This window comes from Haemorhous mexicanus, chromosome 5 (genome assembly GCF_027477595.1).
Source record: "Haemorhous mexicanus isolate bHaeMex1 chromosome 5, bHaeMex1.pri, whole genome shotgun sequence".
NCBI lineage: Eukaryota > Metazoa > Chordata > Aves > Passeriformes > Fringillidae > Haemorhous > Haemorhous mexicanus.
In genome coordinates, this window is record NC_082345.1 from 25729909 (window position 1) to 25749972 (window position 20064).

The window sequence follows — 20064 nt, forward strand, 5'->3', positions numbered from 1 at the left end:
ATACCCACAGTGTGCTGAGGGAAAGGGAGACCCATGAATTGGGAGTTTGATAAGGATTTTCTCCCGTGCGCGCCTGCTCTCTCAACGGCCCCTTCAGTTTTCCCAACAACCCCCCCCTCCTTCCCTTTCTGGCTTTCTTGTTTGGGCCTTAAACAGTGCACAGTCTTTGTTCAGGATACAGGTGAATGACAATCATGTGATTAACACACACTCGCACACACACACGCACGCACATAAAAAGCTTTTTAAGAGCGTCCAGCTTGCTCCAGACCCAAAGACGGGAGAGGAAGCCTGGGCTAGGAGGAGCTGAGGCAGCGGCAGTGGCCAGGATGGGGACAGCCACTGGGATGGATGAGCGGGCACCACCTCCTCTTTGCAAAATCCCCTTCATGTGGATGTGGGCACGTGAGACAATGAGGGGCAGATGGTTGGGGGGGGAGGGGGTGGTCTGGGATTTGGGGGTGGGAGGGGGTCTTGCCCCTGCTGCCTTCTTGCCTGTGCCAGCCGGGTTGGTGTGGATTTGCTGTGGCTGTATCCCCCACTGTGATGCTGTGGGAATAACAGGGAATGGCCATATCAACATCATGTTAGGGAGGGAAACTAGATTTCTCACACCAAAGCCCAACCCTTGTCCTATCTTATCTCCAAAGTGGTATTAGCATCTTTGATGGTATGAAGCTTGCTGCTGCTGCCTGACATGGCTGGTGGGCATGGCCTGGTGAGGAAGAGGAGGGGGACAGCCCTCCTACTGGAAAGGGGGTCTGTCTGCCTGCCCGCGAGGGAGAAAGAGGGAGGCAGAGGACCAGGCAACCCAGACGGTCATTGGAGGGTTGAAGATGTCAGGGACAGCTGACCCACATTGGAAGTCCCGCTATCCCAGTCAGAAATAGTACACCAAACATCCACAGTGCATGTCCCCTTTGGTGTGAAGATGCCACTGGGCCATATCACACCTCATCATCATGGACATGGGATAGCTGGGAAGCTCGTTACTCAGTCCAGGGGGCCAGTGGAAGTTAATGGTCAGGTGGCCATTTGACCCCTGGTCAGTTTTGATACAGAGGAAGTCATGAGAAAATTGGAAAAACTAGAAAGGTTTCAAAGTGTTACCCTTTTTATTTGATGATTGCATAAGTGTGATGCTCTGAGAAAAAGCAGGGAGGAGCAAAGGGAAAGACCACTATAATGTCTGGAAAACCTGTGAGTCGGCAGATGGTCTGACTCGTGAGACATCATGGGACATGACTGATGACAGCCTGAGAGAGATCAGGACCAGGTCGTACCCTTTGCTGGAGCACCCAAGCCCAGCCCTGTCTCCACCACTTCCTCATACCCTTCTCTCCAAATTCCTCTCCCATCCAGTGTCATGACTGCTCTCCCAGGCTCCCAGAGTGTGGGTCATTTTCAAGGCTTGTCCATGAACAAGAGGAAGCAGAGGGTTCCTGAAGGCCATGTTTGTGTCACCCTCCTCAATTCTGCGTCTGCCACACTCTCCAAAGAGCCCTTTGATTTGCCTTGTGCCATAGGCAGCCTTCCAACTGAGAGCTGGGCACAGAAGCCACTACTGGGCTCTGATCTTCATCACCCCTCACTGTTCTCAGCTGGAGCTTCCACTTTTTGTCCTAGACCCTTCCAGGTGCCTCTGAGCTTCCAGTCGTGGGCATGATGAACTGGTTGTTTGCAATGCAGCCTGGGGAGAAAGGAAGTGGTGTGGGTCAGTCAGGAAATTCAGAGTTGCCTGCAGCCCTACCTGGGCTTTGGCAGCACCATACAGCATCCATGTGGTTACAGGACAGCTGCAGGGACTGTGCAGGAAGTTTTGCCATGGGATACCAGGGGAAACACAAGGCAGGCAGTGCCTGGAGTTGTTTACTGGTGGGCTGTTTGGCAATCCAGTGTCCTGTGCAGGCAGCTAAAGAAACATGACAGTGGCTGCCCTCCTCCAGGATTATCATTCTGCATGGGCAACAAAGCCTGGATGGTGCTGGTTGGTGCATAACCCTGCACTCCCATCAGCTCAGGAGGGGTGTGAGTCCTCAGGAAGTTCTCTGGGAACCGGGTCTGGGATGTGCTTGTAGAGTCCTGCCTGGCTCCAGAGCAGGAGTAAAACCTGTTCTCTCTCCAAGGGATGGTGCAGGACGCCACAGGTGCAGGATACCACAATGTTGCTGCCACTGGTGCATGGCCTTGATGTGGCCAAGCAGACTTTGCTCAGCTGCATTTTTTGTTCTAAAGCAGTGGATTACAGTGCCAGCTGCTCCAGAGAGAAGGTGTAGGGAAAACCTTGTGGAAAGTAGGGAGGAGAATAATTTCTGAACATTGAAAAGACCCCAGGCAGCTCCTGGCCTGTCATCTTGGCCAGTCTAATGTTTCATTGGCACGGCAAGGACCTGTGATGGCTAAACGGGACAATTTTCCTGCATTACTCAGGTCTGGGAAGATCAAAGAGGAGTGGGGCAAGCATGTCTGTCTGCTACCTGCTTTGATAGATGGCACAGAGCCTGCCTGGCTGTTAACTCCTGCATCTCCTGCTGGAGAGGACAGGTGTACTTCCAAAAGGCTTACCCCAAAAAGCATGCACTGAAGGGGTAGAGCTGGGGGAGAAAGACCAGGTTGCCCGTTCTTGGATGGAGCCTGGCATATCCAGTGTTGTGTAATGGAGGGAGATGGATGCTCTCGGTCTGCACACCAGGTGAGAGATGCCTAGAGGGGAAAAGAAGGGAATTGTACAAGATTGGGCAGAACAACCAGAAAAGGGGATCCTCCCAATGGGACCTGTGTCTGTAGCAGTGCTGAGTGACTCCAGTGGGCTCACTCTGTGGTGGTCAAGGTGGCTCCAGGGTGATCTTCACCTCTGCTAGTCCCCTGGATGCAGGGAGGCTCCTGGGGAGCCGGGGGAAGGGTTAAGTCGGGAAGGCTTCAGCCTGCTGCCTTGGCCCCTGTAATTCCTCCAGAGAGTAGGACTGGGAGAACAAGGAGCCCTTTCTGTTCACAGGAATTAATAGCAAAGAGTCATCTGGGGTGTCATTCAAGCCCTGATCAGCTCCCAGAGGAATGTGAGGGAGAATGAGTGAGGGAGCACGGCCTCAAGGCACCAGAGCTAGGGCAGGAGCAGTTTGGCTAGTAACCAGAGTTACAGCCAGCATTTGGGCAGTGGAACCGTCTTCCTCTTTACCCCAGCCTCCATGTCGCCTCTGCCCTGTGCAGGGGCTCACCCTGACACCCATATCCAAAGGGCTCCCAAGCTTGTCCCTTGTTACCCATCTCTTTGTCCCGGGGAGGGGTGAGATATCCCAGCCCACCAACACAGCCTGCTCTCTGCTGAGCCTGGAGGGATGCGCCAGGCAACCAGGGGCCAGCACAGCCCCACTGCTCTTACAGTGGACGTGAACTCCAGCAGGCATCCCCTTTCCAGGGCTGTCTCACCACCCCCAGCCTGTGATGGCAATGTTGTCCTCCCAAGCAAGCTTGCCCATGGAGAGGGTCTCCAGGGAACCCTCAAGCACAGCTGGGGATATGGGGCTGCACCTCGGGGTTCCAAGTTCAGTGCTGAAGCCTTTGCTACTGCAATGGCTCACTCAAACTCACCTGGTCACTGCATTTTCAGGAGAAAAAGATCAGTCTAAGGATTTGTTATGCTGCTGTTTCATGGTGCTGCTTCATGGCTACATAGGAAGTCTTGAAAATATTGCATGATGACCCTGCAGCTTTGCCTGTAGTGGCAACCAGCTCTGGTGAGCCAAGGAGAGATTTTGGACACATCTCTACTTTCCTGAGAAGGAGATCTTGGAGTGATCTTCTGCCATGACCCTCTGCCTCCTCTCTGCCCAGCTGCATCAGGGGCAGCCCATGTGACAACACCTGGTAGCACAGAGTGACTTTTGGCTCTGTTGACTCAACGTGGTCAACTCTACCATGTGAAATACAGAACCTCCAGGTCAGCTCTCAGTGTGTGCATGGCCACAGCATGGACAGCAACCTGAGCTCACCAGCCTGGCAGCAAGTGTAGGTGGGGCAGAGGTGACCTGCATGCAGTGCAAACAGAGCTGTGCTGGAGTCATGGGTTGCTTTTGCTGGCCAAAACATATCTCACCAAAGCCTCCCCTCCTCCCCCCAGCACCAGGTCAGTGTAAAACCAGGCTTAAGCACCAGCCTGTGTCTCAGCATCCTCTGGGAGATGCGTGGTGCCACTGGGATGGACTCTGCCCGTGCCCCACTCCCTGTGCCACCACCACTGCCACAATGAGAGCGCCTTGTCATAGAGGGGTTAATAAATGATGCAAGAAAGAAGCCCTTTAATGCACAGTGACCTTTGGCCTTTCATAAATCACAGTGTTGGGCTGCAAGTACGCGGGGGGCACGAGGCGTTTGGGGGAGAGGATGGGAGGGGGTCCATGCAGCTGCGCCACGGAGTTGACATTGTTCCCACCATCACTAAAGTGCAACAAATCCCTCTATTGTGTTCCTGGTTTATCTGGTTCCTCTTGTTTATTAGCAGAGGTTGTTTGGCGCTGACTCCAGCCCTGGGCGGGTGGAAAGAGTGTTGGCACGCACCAGAGAAGGGGAGGGAGGGAGTGGGGGGGATCGGGACTGGAGGACGAGAGCAGTTCATCAATGGCTGTATTGTCCCATCTTTTTTGTTGCTCCTGTAATGATATGTTCGAAAAAAGGGGATTAAAAAAAAAAAAAGGCGGGGGTGGGGGGACGAGAGAGGGAGAGAAAGACAAACTGCACAGAAGGACTCGATAAGAATGGCCGGTCTGGGCCCACAGCGGATGCTGTTGCAGCTGGGGAGGATGGGTCGGGACAGAGCCGCGACGGGGCTGCTCTGTGCCTTTATGCTGCTTATTCAGGTCGGGAGTCGTGAGCCCCAGTGGCTCAGGCTGGACCCACCCGTGCCAACTCTATTCATGGCCAGCCGGGCCACGTGCGCATGGCAGGGAGGCTGGGGCAGCAGGAGTGAGGAGTTGGGGCTGGCGAGGAAGGGGGAGGAAGGCTAATCCTCACGTCCCTCGAGAATGAACCTGGCCTGGCTTTGTACAGAAGAGGCAGTTGTGGAGCACAGCATCTTCTCAAAACACTGTCAGTGCCCTTCATCCTGCTTGGTTGTTGTCCCCCAACATACCCACCCATTATAAGACGTAGTAGAGCCACTTCCCAAATTAGCAGGGATTTTCTTGCATCCAGACTTTGCTTATGCTTGCATTTTTTCCCTGGAGGTGTCTCTGGGCACATGCTCATGAAGAGCTTCACTGGTTTTCATGGAGATCAGTGTGACAGTGGTCCCAGAGACTGATGGAAAATGGTAACACTTTGGTTGTCGCTTTGCTTGAAGGCCATTGCCAGCAGAGTAAAAGTGCCATAGGCACAGGGGCTTTGCTCTTCATTGCTCTGCCTGTTGCTACCAACGGAGCTGAAGGAATGCAAATATCCCTAAGAGGAGCACATCCCTCCGTAAAGAGACTCATTCAAAGAGATCAAAGTGAAATTTATTGATAGAAGAGAGAAATTCTGTCTGGGATGCATAAGGGCATTTTTTAGCCCATTTCAGGCCACTGCTGGCTGGTTTTATCACAACCACGCTGTCTATTTCTGCTCCAGTGACTCTACCACTTCAGAGATGTCAGGTAGGGCCGTGTTGATCTGAACATGCATAGGAGCTCAATGGTGATTTTTAATTTTTATTTCAAATGGCATAACTCAGAGATTGAAACATTATTCTGAACTTCAAATAGCAAGTTTTATTTCATTGTTTTAGGGTCTTGTGACTGACCTCTCATCTTTCAGCCTGGGTCAAGTTTTAAATGCAAAATGTTGGCTTGAAACAAAATGTCAGAAACTCACTTTGAAAATGCCCATTCACAGCATTTTGGCATTTAGAAAAGAATAATTCAGGAAGATTGCCTTGAAATGAAATGTTTTGATATTTTAAAAATCCGTCTCCCACACTCACTTTCCAATCAAAAGTGCTTGTTGAATTATGTCTCAATTTGCAACTTCATTCCCCTGAACTCCCATTTCTTAGCAAATTATTTACCAATAAATGCTTCACTGGTACCAGTCATTCCCACCCAATGATGCCACATCCTTGCTGTAACTGGAGGGTCTCCGGGTCTCCACAAATTGGTGGAGCATGCTTGGATTCCTGGTTTCCCTGAGTCCCACCTTGGCACAAGTGATCTCAGAACTCACAGCAGGCCTGCCATCAGTCTGTGTCACCCACTCCATGAAGATCAGCCAGGAAGCCCAGCACTGGCACCGCCCTTTGTGGCCTTGTGGCCTTAAAACTGAAGGTGAAGTTCATGGAACGTGATCACAGAAGTTTGTGTGGTGGCAGTTCAGGGTGTTTCTAGAGGGACATATGAGGAGTGGCAGGGATGTGAAGGTCTGAGAGGATGGAGCAGGACAGATCCCCCTCATCTCAGGGATATATGTCAGTGCATGCAGAAGAACCTCTTTCACCTGAGTCGAAAATTAAGTGTGTCAAAGCCAAGAAGGATTTCTGACTTGATTAAAGTTAACATTTTTCATCCTCCTTTCTCCTACGTAAATATAAAATGAGAGAGTGAATTGCCATAAAGAAATGTGCAAGGTAATGATGACAAGCTAGTTGCCAGCAGCTTCCCAACCCTTCATTTAAAGAGTGGTTCAGCTCCCTACCCCCTCCTCTGCTCATCACACCTCTTCAAGAAAAGTTTGATGATCTTCTCCACTATAGGAAATTCTCAAACTGGATTCTGGCTTCCCTCATCAGATCCTGCTCTATATCCAGCAGCTACTTCCATATTCAGTGTTCACTAAAGCATCTTCATGAAACCTGCAAAAAGAAAAAATGAATAAGCAAGATTCAAAGCATGAATAGGCAATTGTCCAAGCAAGTAAACCAGAGGGAATGGGCAAAAATTGATGCACAGGAAGTTCCACCTGAACATGAGGGAGAATTTCTTTACTGTGCAGGTGACCATGCACTAAACCAGAGGGAATGGGCAAAAATTGATGCACAGGAAGTTCCACCTGAACATGAGGGAGAATTTCTTTACTGTGCAGGTGACCATGCACTGGAACTGGCTGCCAAGGGAGGCTGTGGAGTTTCCTCACCTTCCAGAAGTGTCTGGACACAATCCTGTGCCATGTGCTCTGGAATGAGCCTGCATGAGTTGGGAGGTTGGTGCAGATGACCCACTGTGGTCCCTTCCATCCCGACCCATTGTGTGAATCTGTGAATAATTCTCAGCAGCAGTCGATATCACCTCTTGTTCAGATAAATCATCCAGGTCCACTTGTCCTTCCTGTCCTCCAGTCCAGTGCAAGGGGACTTTGCAGGACTTCTGGATTACAAACTTGAAGAGTTACAGAGTTTTCCTTGAAAACATTTGGTCACGTGATGAGTGTTACAGCAACCTGGAAATAGTTTTCCTCGACCAACTTGAACTGGTGGCAACATCAATCCTACTACACCTGAGCTGGACAGTCATGGGAATGTATTGAAACTAAATCCCATCTGACATTCTCATGTCTCTCTTTTCTCATGGCCAGTCTAAACTTAGCTTAACATAAGGCTACCTCCCAGTCTCACCAGCCCTCACAGCAGGTGACACTGGTGACTTTGAAGAAGTTAGTGTCTGCCCACAATAGGCCATGACATGTGGCAGAAAGGACAGAGCACTGGGACCTGGATTTATGCAGGCAAGTGCACCCCTGAGTGTCCTCAAAGGACAGCCTACCTCAGCCTACCTGAGCTGCTTGCTCTGCAGGCAGCATCTTGATCACTCTGCAGATGTCCCCAGGAGCATTCAGTCAGCAGTGGTGAGGACAAGTCAGGTTGCCTCAAGGCTGTACCTGCAAAGTGCTGTAGTTTTCAGCAGGGCCACCTTTCTTTCCACATCAGCAGGTAATGGAAAATAAATAAATGCATGCATGTGAAGAGGATGTGTCATCCCAGACCGTGTGGAAGACACTCCCTGGACTCTGAGGTCTCAGCTGTGCTCAGGGTAGGCCTGACTACTTTCAGTAGCATCCCTTGGGGCAGGGACAAGACTGTGGCAGTCACCATGAACTTCACAGTCCAAGCTATGGTCAATAATCTTATCACTAGGTTTTGCTTCCCAAACTCCAGGGATATTCAAGGAATCACTTTTCTGCCAGCAATGGTCTGGGAGTTTTTAAATGGGTGTCAGCCTCAAGCTGGAAATTCTTTACAAGTCCAGATCAATTTCTTAATCAAGAGGTACATTTGGGATGTTGAAAACCTAAGTGCCACTCTTGGGAAGAGCACAGGCTCTGCTCCTCAAAGACAGTCGAACCCTGTGCACTTTGCCGCGGAGCAGGAGAGCAGTCACAGCCCCCGGCACGCATGACACGGTGACTAGAGGAGCATGGCACTGCTGGCGGGGCACCCAGGCCCAGATGGCCCAGCTGAACCTGCGGGTGGCAGGGGTGGCAGGGCTCCCCAGCACCGCCGGCTGCACCAGCGCCTGCTCCCACGCTGTCCGCAGCACAGCTGTCTGTGCCCCCTCTTCTCCCTGCCCCCCAGGAGACATCGTGGTCCCCTGACCACCAACGTGGCCCCTCTCTCAGGAGTGCCCTGGCTCACTGGTCAGCTCTGATTGAATGGTGGCATGAGAATTTCTCCCTCGTTCGCACAATCATCTTGCCTTGCACCCCCCCGCCCCCAGCCATCAATATCCTCTTCCCTGCCTCCCTCCTCCTTCCCCGCCGCCTCCCCCTTCTCTCCCTGGAACTTCCCTGCAGCTGCAGAGCTGGCCAGACAATCGGGTGTTTTAGAGAAATACATTTTTGGGCTAATTTGCCATGCATAAGTGTTTCTCTTACCCTTTAAAGACAGGGAACAAAGAGCACATTCTCTGAGAGCTCTGCCCTGTTGTGAGCAGCCCTGCAGCTGTACAGCACTGTGCTACCCTCCTCGCTCCTGCTCCACTCCCTGCTAGCTGTGTAAGGAGATGGGGCTCTGCTTCTCCCTGGGACCATATCTCCTACCCATCACTACACATTTCTTTCTGCTTTGGTTTCCTTCTTTTCTTTTCTTTTCTTTTCTTTTCTTTTCTTTTCTTTTCTTTTCTTTTCTTTTCTTTTCTTTTCTTTTCTTTTCTTTTCTTTTCTTTTCTTTTCTTTTCTTTTCTTTTCTTTTCTTTTCTTTTCTTTTCTTTTCTTTTCTTTTCTTTTTTTTTTTTTTTTTTAAGCAGAGACAGAACAATTGCAGAGGGAAAGGATTTGGCAGCACTGTGACATAGACTAATTTCCAGATCCTCCAGGTAGAATCTTTTATGTTGAGACATCATTTATTTGGAAACAGTCTTAGTTTTCCTTTATTTGGGGTTTAATTCTATGTTGAAATATTTTACTCCCTTGATAGGTAACATTATGGCAATGTCTTACACACACTATATTAGACTGGATGAAATTTTGTTCTATTGAGGAAACTTAGTCAAAATATAAATCCTGTGAGAGGTTTTCAGGTCGTGTTTTCTCACTTCAAACACTGTTTGCCATCCCTGCCCATCCCTTGAACTGTTTATGGTCAGGTTAAGTGGACTTTGAGCAACGTGGTCTAGTGGGCGGCATCCCTGCCCATGGCAGGGGAAGTGGAACTAGATGATCTTTAATGTCTCTTCCTGACCACACCATTCTATGATTCCATGATTTCTTATGATTCCTGGCTGGGGAATTTCTCAGACAGGATGATTTTCCTTTTTAGGGCTAGTAATTAACAGATTTGGCCTGGTGGATCAAACTGGGAAGAAGATGGAGATGTTCTGCTATGAATCCCTCACAGGTTGTGGAGAAGGAGATAGCCTGGAGCAGCTGGACACTGAGGAACTAAAGATTTTTGTCAGCTTTTTGGGAATCCCATTTCAGCACTTGCTGAATAATCATTTTCCTGTCCATGGAAAGCTAATCCAGAAAACAGCTTGCCAAGTGGTAAGAAGGCTCTGGTATAAGAGAAACATGGCTTTGAAACCAGGCATAGTGAAATTACTCACACCAGTTCAGCAGCACTGTATCAAGGCAAACTCTTTCCATCGAACCCACTCCCATCTGCTGTAAACATTAACTCAGTCCAAACCAGTCCCATTTTCAGATTCAGATTCAACACAGCCTAAGGCAGCTAACAGGAAGGGAAGGAAGGGAAGGGAAGGGAAGGGAAGGGAAGGGAAGGGAAGGGAAGGGAAGGGAAGGGAAGGGAAGGGAAGGGAAGGGAAGGGAAGGGAAGGGAAGGGAAGGGAAGGGAAGGGAAGGGAAGGGAAGGGAAGGGAAGGGAAGGGAAGGGAAGGGAAGGGAAGGGAAGGGAAGGGAAGGGAAGGGAAGGGAAGGAAGGGAAGGGAAGGGAAGGGAAGGGAAGGGAAGGGAAGGGAAGGGAAGGGAAGGGAAGGGAAGGGAAGGGAAGGGAAGGGAAGGGAAGGGAAGGGAAGGGAAGGGAAGGGAAGGGAAGGGAAGGGAAGGGAAGGGAAGGGAAGGGAAGGGAAGGGAAGGGAAGGGAAGGGAAGGGAAGGGAAGGGAAGGGAAGGGAAGGGAAGGGAAGGGAAGGGAAGGGAAGGGAAGGGAAGGGAAGGGAAGGGAAGGGAAGGGAAGGGAAGGGAAGGGAAGGGAAGGGAAGGGAAGGGAAGGGAAGGGAAGGGAAGGGAAGGGAAGGGAAGGGAAGGGAAGGGAAGGGAAGGGAAGGGAAGGGAAGGGAAGGGAAGGGAAGGGAAGGGAAGGGAAGGGAAGGGAAGGGAAGGGAAGGGAAGGGAAGGGAAGGGAAGGGAAGGGAAGGGAAGGGAAGGGAAGGGAAGGGAAGGGAAGGGAAGGGAAGGGAAGGGAAGGGAAGGGAAGGGAAGGGAAGGGAAGGGAAGGGAAGGGAAGGGAAGGGAAGGGAAGGGAAGGGAAGGGAAGGGAAGGGAAGGGAAGGGAAGGGAAGGGAAGGGAAGGGAAGGGAAGGGAAGGGAAGGGAAGGGAAGAGAAGAGAAGAGAAGAGAAGAGAAGAGAAGAGAAGAGAAGAGAAGAGAAGAGAAGAGAAGAGAAGAGAAGAGAAGAGAAGAGAAGAGAAGAGAAGAGAAGAGAAGGCTGAGAGTGCAGCCAGCAGACGTGCACAAGGAGGAGTGCATAATGCAAGAAAAGGTAAAGGTCTTATGAACTCTGGATTCAGGTCCTGAGCTTCCAAGCTAGGAAAAGGCAGCTTAGAGAAAATGATAGCTAGAGGAATTTATGGTAGAAGAAGGTGTAATCAACAATAGCACCCAAGTGCTAGGACAATGGGACAGGTTGAGCCTCACCTGGCACAGCCCAATAAATCCCTCAGTTCCTTCCTGGCTCTGAGTTCTTTGCACTCAGCAAGGTTGGTTGGCATATGCACCTAAGACCTCAGTTACAATAGGAGGCCGTGAGTGGAGCCAAGGCTCCAAGACCTGCATTAATTGACAATGTAGTAGCATTTTTTGTTCACAGAACACCACCTGCTCTTAGCTCAGCTGATGTCTCCATGTTCTGAAATTCCTGCTTTACTGTGCCATTGTGAATGAGTTAGTCATATGAGGCAGCAGTGGAGAACTTTTAAGGTTTTTTAGTTTAAAAAACTTCAGAACTCTCTCTTCTGACCTTACAAGTAACTCCAGTAAGTGCCCACCAGGTATTAAAACCATACTGCCAAGAAAAAGACAATTTCTGCCAGACTCTCCTGCAATAGTGAAAATCCCATTGAGCAATGGCTTTAATCATATTTAACATCCCCTCTGGGTAAATGTCCTTCAATTTTTAGGAGACTGAATTTGCAAATTCCCCTGGTGTGCTTGCCGGGGACATCACACAGCACAGGTGGTCTGAATAGCACAGGTAGGTTGAATGCCAGCACCAAGCGCCAACGCATCTACCCCAAAGCCCTGGGTGAGGTTAGTGGGAGCAAAATCTAACTCCAGCTTTTGAGGTTGCCATCTCAGTAAGAGAGAGGGAGAGAAGGAAAGGGAGCAAGAAGGTTAGGGAGTGGGGGAGGGCTGGGAGCCTGCAGACTTCTGTTGCCACATGATTTTCCTGGTTTCCAAGCTGCTGCTCCAACAGACATGCACGAGTCCCATGTGATGGCTTATTTACGAAAGCACAGTTGTAAGGCTGTTTGCATCTCATATCCGCTTGGCAGCCCACCCGACCACGGGCTCCAGGGGCACCCACTGCATCCTCCCCATCTGCACCATCAGGCCAGGTGGATGGGTGACCCATGATGGAAGGACACTGCTGCTGAGCTGCTGAGACGATGAAGCAGAGAGGAGAAATGTCTTTCCACTGCTCTTTGCAGCCCTTTGCCTGGCATTGTGTTAGGAGGCTCCAGAGGCAGGCTGCTGTCCCTCCTGCACTTTTATGAGGGAAAGAAGCTTGCTTTGAGATATATCTCGCTCCTTTAGAGCACCCAGAAGCAAGCTTGCAGTCAAAATGACACAGCATATGCTGGTATTCCGATGTTTACCTTCAAATAGGTGCAGATTCTTTTTATTTGAGTGGAGCTTTTTCTGGTCTCTTCAGCCCAGAGTCTTCTTTCACCCAAATATCCACTCAATTAAAGAGGAAAATTCCTTATAAATAATGTGGAGGAGGCAGTGAATTAAAGTTTGTTGTTTCTTTGGAAATTGATGATTTGGCATACTTTCAATCAGTTTGTACAGAGAACCCCTAACTCCAGTAAAATTGTTCTTAGTCAAAGAGAGGACCAAGACATGAGCAAGAGAGACACAATGTGTGAGGAGAGAGTTTTTGAAGGTCAGCAATAGAACCTGAATTCACAGAGGCTGTGATGGGACAAGATTATGCTGCAGTAAGCCATATATTTTAGGAGTGGTGTTTTCCTTACTCCATAGCATCCCTAGGAAAAACATCAACCAAAAAGTCATCACCTCATATGCTGCAAAAACCCCTCTGGTGATCTCTTCCAAAACCAAAGTTCCAATGAAGAAAGGATATCTGACATTTTAAAACTTCAGTATGGTCAAACCACCCAGCATCATCCCTAGCTCCTCTTTCCAGACAGCCGACTTTTGTTTTAAATTGCCCAAGAGCCAAGACTGCTATCTCTCCACACAGATTATATCTCCCGTGGCCATGCCTCTTTCCTTCACACTCAGTAAATCGCCTCCATGAAGGGTTAATTCAACCAGGGCCTTTTACTCCAAGTTGTTTTCCAAGTAGCTGAGAGAATAGGTCTCTTGTTACAAACATGGCTTCTGGGCATTTGGTGATGCTTTCCCTTTTCTCTCTCTCTGTACCACAAAAGAATCTTTTGTTCTGTCTCTCTGTCTCATTTACTCTCCCCCACCCTGCTCCTGCTTCTTCCCTCCATTGGCTGCCAAGTGACTAAGGAATGGCAAAAAATGACCATAGCTTGGTCATGGCAAATATTTCTTCACCTATTATCTGATAGAGACCTTGAGCATCCATGTGAAGGCCCCTCTGCTTCCACTGGGCTTCTCTTAGAGATGGGCAAGAATGAGTCAGACACAACAGGGCAGGATATAAATTGAATCAGCCCAACATGCTAATGGAAATATCTTGCAAATTGACTCACGGTGCCTGTTTCAGGAAAATCAAATGATAGGGACCCAGCAGTGGCAGGAGTCAAGTGGCAGCTACAATGGGTCTAAATTTTTATGGGAACTCAGCATTTTTTCATAAATGGGAGGCACAAAAAAAGTCTCTTTCTTGCCTAAACATTTACTGATTCAGTTGGTTGTAAGCTGGAGCTGACACTCTCTGTTGGATGGTACTGTCACATAGTTTCCTGCACTGTTGCTGTAAATCTTCTTGTGCATGATCTCCCACCACAGAAAAGTTGTGGCAAATCCCCATGAACATCATGTCTTCCCACACCCCATTGAAATTATACTTCAGGCATTCCCACAGGCATCCTTCCAGCTATAGTCTCCTTGCACATACTGCTTCACTGAGTCACCTTACACGCACACAGATATGTAAAAGATCACATGATGCCAAAGTCACTGCAACTTCTACAATGACCTTTCTGCAAGAGAAACAATTCCTTAGCCAAATTCCCACCTCCTTTCCTTTCATAGCATTTGGGTATATACTTCACTGATACTGTGTTCTGCAACAAAATAAAATTCTTCATTCTCACCTGATGCAAATCTTTCTGCCCTTCTGCTCACCTTCTCTACTGACCCTCTTCACTCCTCTGACCACCCTTTGTCCTGAGTCAATCTCAGTCCACATCACGTGTTAGATTAACATGGCATATGCTGCTGGTGTCCATCTGCCAAGCTTTCTGCACTCTTCTCCCATTTACTGCCTTCACTATTTTGGAAGGTCCTTGAAACAATCATTGAATTTCAGCCCTAGCCACATCCCGCACACAAACATACAAAGCTGTGGATGTAAGGCGTTATGCAGAGCATTTTTACTCCTGTAGAGAAGGGGAATGGACTACAGATGAAAGGGCCATTATATTCCCATATCAGAAGGACTTCTTGTCTGGAGGATTTTAACCAAGCTGGTTAAAACATCATGAAAACGATGCACTGACCAACTCTTTATATTCGTACGGCTCTGCCCACAATAAGGATTTTTGCTTAGTCAACCATACTGTTTCAAATCAGCATGCAGGGCAGTTTTCACTGGAAAGCCTCAAGCTCACCCAATATGTAACAACAAAGGAATATATAATAACCCTTTTTCCTGCCTCCTGGCTTGATAGCATCTAAATGAATCCCAATAAAGACACAGAGATTCTTCTGCAATCTCAACTGTGCTCCACTGCTCCCACAGCAGCTCTTTCGTAGATGGTGCTCGCTGGAACACTGATCATGTCCATCACTAAAGACAACCAAAGCACCCTGACATGAAGAATTTTACTCTTGTCAGAAAAACAAGTCCCTGGAAGATCCAGAAACTTGTTAATTCCGATGTTGTGCATCTAACGCTGGAAATTTAAACCTCCCCACCATACAGTGCCTCTGATGGAGCAATGTATTGCTGGGTAATCTTGGAATTGTCCACTAAACAATGGTGAAAGTTTAAGGAAAAGGCTTTGCCTCTCCCTGCTTCAATTCTTCTTCACGTGGTGGGATGCCACACTTGATACAAAGACTCTAATCAAAGGCATTATACTTTCTGGAGAGCCCCATCAGGGTCATCTTTGCACCTTGTGAAGACCAAGAGGTCAGCTGTTGGAGTCCCTTTGGAAAAAAGAATCTACCACCATCTCTTTCACAAATGAGAAGCCCAAGGATGGATTATAGATTCTTACTTAGATAATTTTGGATGAATCAAGAAAAGAGAGGAGGGTTAGCTGGATGTCTAAATAAAGCCAATGAGATCACATGTTCCGCCTTTTTATCTGCTTTTCTCTTTCTGCTTTGGGACAACAAAGCTTCCTTTGATACAGAAGAAGAGGGGGGTAGGGACAGTGGGGAGAGGGGGTGCCAGAGTCACCCCAATGGCCCCCGGTCACTTATCCTTGCTCCTTAATGTGATGTTCCCACTGACAGGGACAGAAAAAAACAGTGATCTCATGATTCCAGAAATGATTCACGCAAACAGCCCTTGGAGATCAGGGGTGAAGGGGACAGGAAAGAGGGATTAAGGATGAGTGAGGAAAAGCAAGAATGGGAGAGGAAAGGGTAGGAGTGATAGGGAGAGTGAACATGGAAAGCAACACCTTGGGGGAAAACTGTGCATCAAGGTAGAAACTGAAGGTCAGACTCCATAAGAGAATGTGTGGTAGGGGTTGTAGAGAAAAGGAGAAGAAAAAGGAGTCTTGAGATCAAGGGTAACAGAACTGGTGGAAGAAGATTGTGTGTGAGGTGTGACACTGTATGGCAGGACTCGAGGGTAGGGTCAGGGATATGACTTGACTTGAGTTGTCTAAATGTGGGAAAAGGGAGGATGGGCTCAGAGAGAGTATGGTGGGATGAGGAACAAGGGCTTGATATGAGGATGAGAAGGAAAGGAGGAAGAATTACCTATGGGATTAGGAGCAGAAGAATTAAGACTTGCTGAAACTTGCTTCTTCTGCATATTGCTACACAGAACCAGGTCACCAAATCTGCCAAGAGAATAAAACTGGTCTCTCTCAGTCCCAGGCCCAACAGATGCCAGACATATTTATTACCTGAGGCATTCAGCCATGTCCAAAGGAGGCAACCTGGTTTGCACTTTCGTTGGGCTGATCTCACTGAAGGAAAACTTCACTCCTGCACAGAGGAGCACTCTCTGTCTATTACACCTCACCTGCCAGCAGCCATTTCATTCAGCCTTCATTATTTCCTTCTTTCATGAGCTTTCATTAATCCTTCCCTTCTCCCCTCCCTCCATCCTTCCTTGCCACCTTGCCACAGAGAGACGAGAGATCACCACAGCTGGCAGGTGACATCCCTTCTTCTCCATCTCCCCAGGGGACCTGCCACCCAGCAGCAGCTTGCCCCTAACCAGCAAAGCAGCCATAGGACAGCAGGAGACTCTTTAGCCCACAGGAATCCTGATGGAGCTGGGACAAATAGTGGGATGAAAGACCGGGGAAAGAACTAAAAGAAAAAGTGTCTTTCACAACAAGCTGCCATCTCTGTGTCTCACAGCTCTCCACAGCACTGGCCTGTCCCAGGGGCTCATCACATTCCCCCCTCCTCTGTCTGCTCTGTGGCAGCTAATCAGTGACCCACTGACAGTCTCTGTCCATCACTCGTCTCTGCACGCAATGGGGTAATTAAACCCTGACCCTGGGCTCCTTTTATCCATTTCCTCTTCACAGTCACTCCCCGAAATGGCAGAGGGGAGGGCCTGCTGTGGAGGCTCCTGCCCCAGTCTCCAGCTCTAATGAAGATGTGAAGCACAGAGGAAGGACTCGTTGTGAAAAGAAAGATGCTGAGGGGGCAGCCAAAGAGGTATTGAATGGTACAAGGCTTCCTACATGATTGGTGCTGAGCTCTGCTGACCCACCTCCACCAGGCAAGGCTTTGTAAACCTTCAATTCTTTATCATCATGCCCACAGGTTGTCCAGCATCCTTCCCCTGCCCAAGCACACCTACAGAAAACCTACCACTTCTCTGCATGTCTTCAGGGCAGTTCCAGGCGTGGTGTTCAGCTCAGATCTAGCAAATAAAAAGCTTTCCAGAAGTCTCAATAAATCCAGCCCTAGGCTTGCACACCCACAAGATCAACACAAAGTTTCTGTCCTCCCTGGTGCGAACCCATTGCCTCCACTTGGACTAAGTCAAATGCCTCAGGCCTGACACAGGACTTTCCTCATTAAGTACCCGTAGAAGGGCAGAGGGAGGTCTCAGTGATGGGGTGAATCCCATGGAGCACAGTGGATGGACACAGGAGCTGGCTGGGACAAGGTGATGTTGCTCTTGTCTGCAAAGAAGGGCAATGGAGGATATACCCAGTGACAGACAGGAGTCACAAAATGCCAGGAAATCCTTTTTTTTTAAAAACTTTATTTCTCTTTCTGCTTTCTGGCACTCTGCAAAATTTATGACAGATTGATAAACAGCCAGAAATGATCCTGAGCAATCCAGGCTCTGCTTCCTCCTCTTTACCCTGAGTGGGGAAGCTGCTTCCCTCCCACACATGAGCAAGAAGGGCTGGGGCCACCGGGGAAGGGCATGACGGGTAAAGCAGTGCCCCCAAACAATTAAGCACTGTCCCAGGCACTGCACACCCTTGTCCTGGGAACAAAAGAGTCACACACAAGAGACCTGACTGTGAAGCCTCCATCCGCTTTCATCACTGACCCCCAGGGCAGTCAGGGCACAAGGTCAGCCCACTTAAACTCCAAACTCGGCCAGAAATAGAGCTGGGAAGTGGGCAAGGGTGGCCAACTGCAGGGGTCCCCCACCATTTGAGGGGTTCTTTGACTGAGCCATTTCATTTCATCAAAGACACATTTTTTTTCTGGAAGGAAAATGGAGAGCAGTGGGTGTGAAAGGAGTAAGGGGAAGGCAGGGTGTTCACCATGAGTTATGACTACTCTCAACAACAGTCTTTCACATTGCAGAGGTGAGGAGAGGATGGGGTAATTGGCCATGTTAGACCCATGCATAATGAGGGCAAGTCTCTGCCTGTTTCTCACCCCTCACTCTGCCACTGCTCATGAGATGTGGTCCCCCATATGCCCTGTCGCTATTCCGCTGTGGAGCTCAACATCCCACGGGCTCATCCCAAGGATCACAAGCTTTGAGAGCACCTTGCCAAACCAGTAGTGCCTCTGGAATGTGCAATAGAGTGTAGTCATGCCCCTGGATTGGAAAGGCTAAAAGTTTCCTTACAAATAAAAAAAGATCAGCCAAGCCAGAGCTCATGCTTTCCACCTCCAGGGTCTCAGAAAACCCATTAGGCTTTAGGTTCCTTTTAAGGTTTTTCAGGTTGCAAGTACTGATTTTGTGAGTAATGCTTTCATAGAGGTAACAGCTGCACCAGATGCCCCTGAGACCTATCTCTGTGTCTGGGAGAAGAAATCTGTGGGGACAAAGTCCAGGAGCACTGAAACATGTTTGGTGCACGTGGAAATAAAGTGCATCTGCCACAGAGCATTGTCCATTTCCCCCAGCTTCCCTCTGGACAAACTTTGGAGAATTCTAAATGCAGGAAATTTCAGAGGAAGGACAATGAAAACACCCAGTGAAAACAGAGCCCTATTCCAGCCCAACAGGGCCGTGTCCCACCTGCCCCTGTAGAGGCTGCTGCGAATGTTGGCAGCACCCAGCAGAAGTGGGGTAGGGATAGGGCAGGGCAGGCTGTGCAGTGATGGACAGGGAATACAATGCCCACACTTACTCACTGAAAGTTCCCCCCAAAACAGACAACATGGCTCAAGGGGCAGCAATCAAGGAGGATGTTAGTGCGGAGTTAGTTGTGTTGACACTGAAAACAGTAGCAGAAAAGCAGCCAGAAACATGAGATTCAGCACAGCCCCAGTACACAGAAATACATCTGAGTGCCAAGAAGCTAACCAGTCATGCAACGTGTGATCTGCTAGCAGACTCCTTATTACATGTGATGAAAGACAAGCAGAAGGGAGTTTTGACTCTCAGAGTCAAACTTTTAATGGATTGTGTACTTGTGGATAGAAAAATCTCTGTATGTGTAAACTAAGCCCTCTTGATTAAAGCCGTATTGGTAAACTGTAAGCAGTGTGCCCAATTTTCAAGAGAAAGCTGCATTTCAAATTTTTCATACAATTAATCAGACCTATTCTTGAAAAGGAACAGCTCCCCGTGATTTTTTTAAAATTCTGGCTAATCTTACTTTTTTGGTAACCATTTTCATCAGCAATTCATTACTTCTCCCCTTGGGAGGAGGTGATCAGGCGATGGATTTCTACTGTTGAGACAGAGATGGCTTTAGGGCAGATGCAGATTCATTCTCCATCTCACACAGAGAGAATCCAATCGATCTTGGACACTTTGGGGCAGTTGTGCACAAAAGGCAGGGTCAGCCAGCACACGTGTACAAAGGCTGATGCTTCGGGGATGTACTGAAGGACATGTACAGCACGCACACTTCACTGGAGCAGCACAAAACAAAGCTCATCAGACCCACAGGTTTTGGCCTTGTCAATGTCAGCAGGTCCAGTTTTTCACCTCGGGCGAGTTCTGCTTATTGTCTTTCTTTTGAATGGCAGGAGCTGCCAGCAAAGAAAACATTCACTGCTTGTTTATCTCTCTTGCAGCTCTAGTTGCAGGTGGGCAGCAGGAGAAATGAGTCCTGCAGCTTCTTTCAGCCAGTCTGATACCCAGCCAATCCACAAGGCTCTGAGCAATCCCGTTGGGCGCAAGGAAATTATTAACGTTATGCAGGTGTTCTCCTGTGTGTGTGGAAAACGTCTTTTTCCCCTTTCGCAGCAAAATAGGAGAAATACCCCAGCTTCGCCAGCCCTAAATCCAGGCCCCCTCTTGCAGCAGCAGTTCCGAGCACTGACCACCCGGTGGCGCTCCATGCTTAGAAATGGAGTCTGGCCAGGGGCGACCCCGCACAGCCCCCGGGGACAGCGCGGGGACAGAGAGGGACACACGGTCCCGACCCTGCACAGTCCCCGGGGACAGCGCGGGACACACGGCCCCCACCCTGCACAG

At 49.1% G+C, this 20064-nt stretch overlaps 2 long non-coding RNA genes across 3 annotated transcripts; both read left to right on the top strand.

The window, feature by feature from the left end:
• The first annotated feature begins 219 nt into the window (after positions 1 to 219).
• LOC132327320 (uncharacterized) lies at positions 220 to 10083 on the top strand. 2 transcript variants are annotated; one of them, XR_009486516.1, is made up of 3 exons: positions 220 to 405; positions 9204 to 9272; positions 9716 to 10083. It is a non-coding gene; the product is annotated as an uncharacterized LOC132327320 (long non-coding RNA). The 2 variants fall into 2 exon arrangements; XR_009486515.1 differs by lacking the exon at positions 9204 to 9272.
• Positions 10084 to 10905: 822 nt separating this feature from the next.
• On the top strand, positions 10906 to 15312 carry LOC132327321 (uncharacterized). Its single transcript, XR_009486517.1, has 2 exons — positions 10906 to 11115; positions 11753 to 15312. It is a non-coding gene; the product is annotated as an uncharacterized LOC132327321 (long non-coding RNA).
• Positions 15313 to 20064: the final 4752 nt, after the last annotated feature.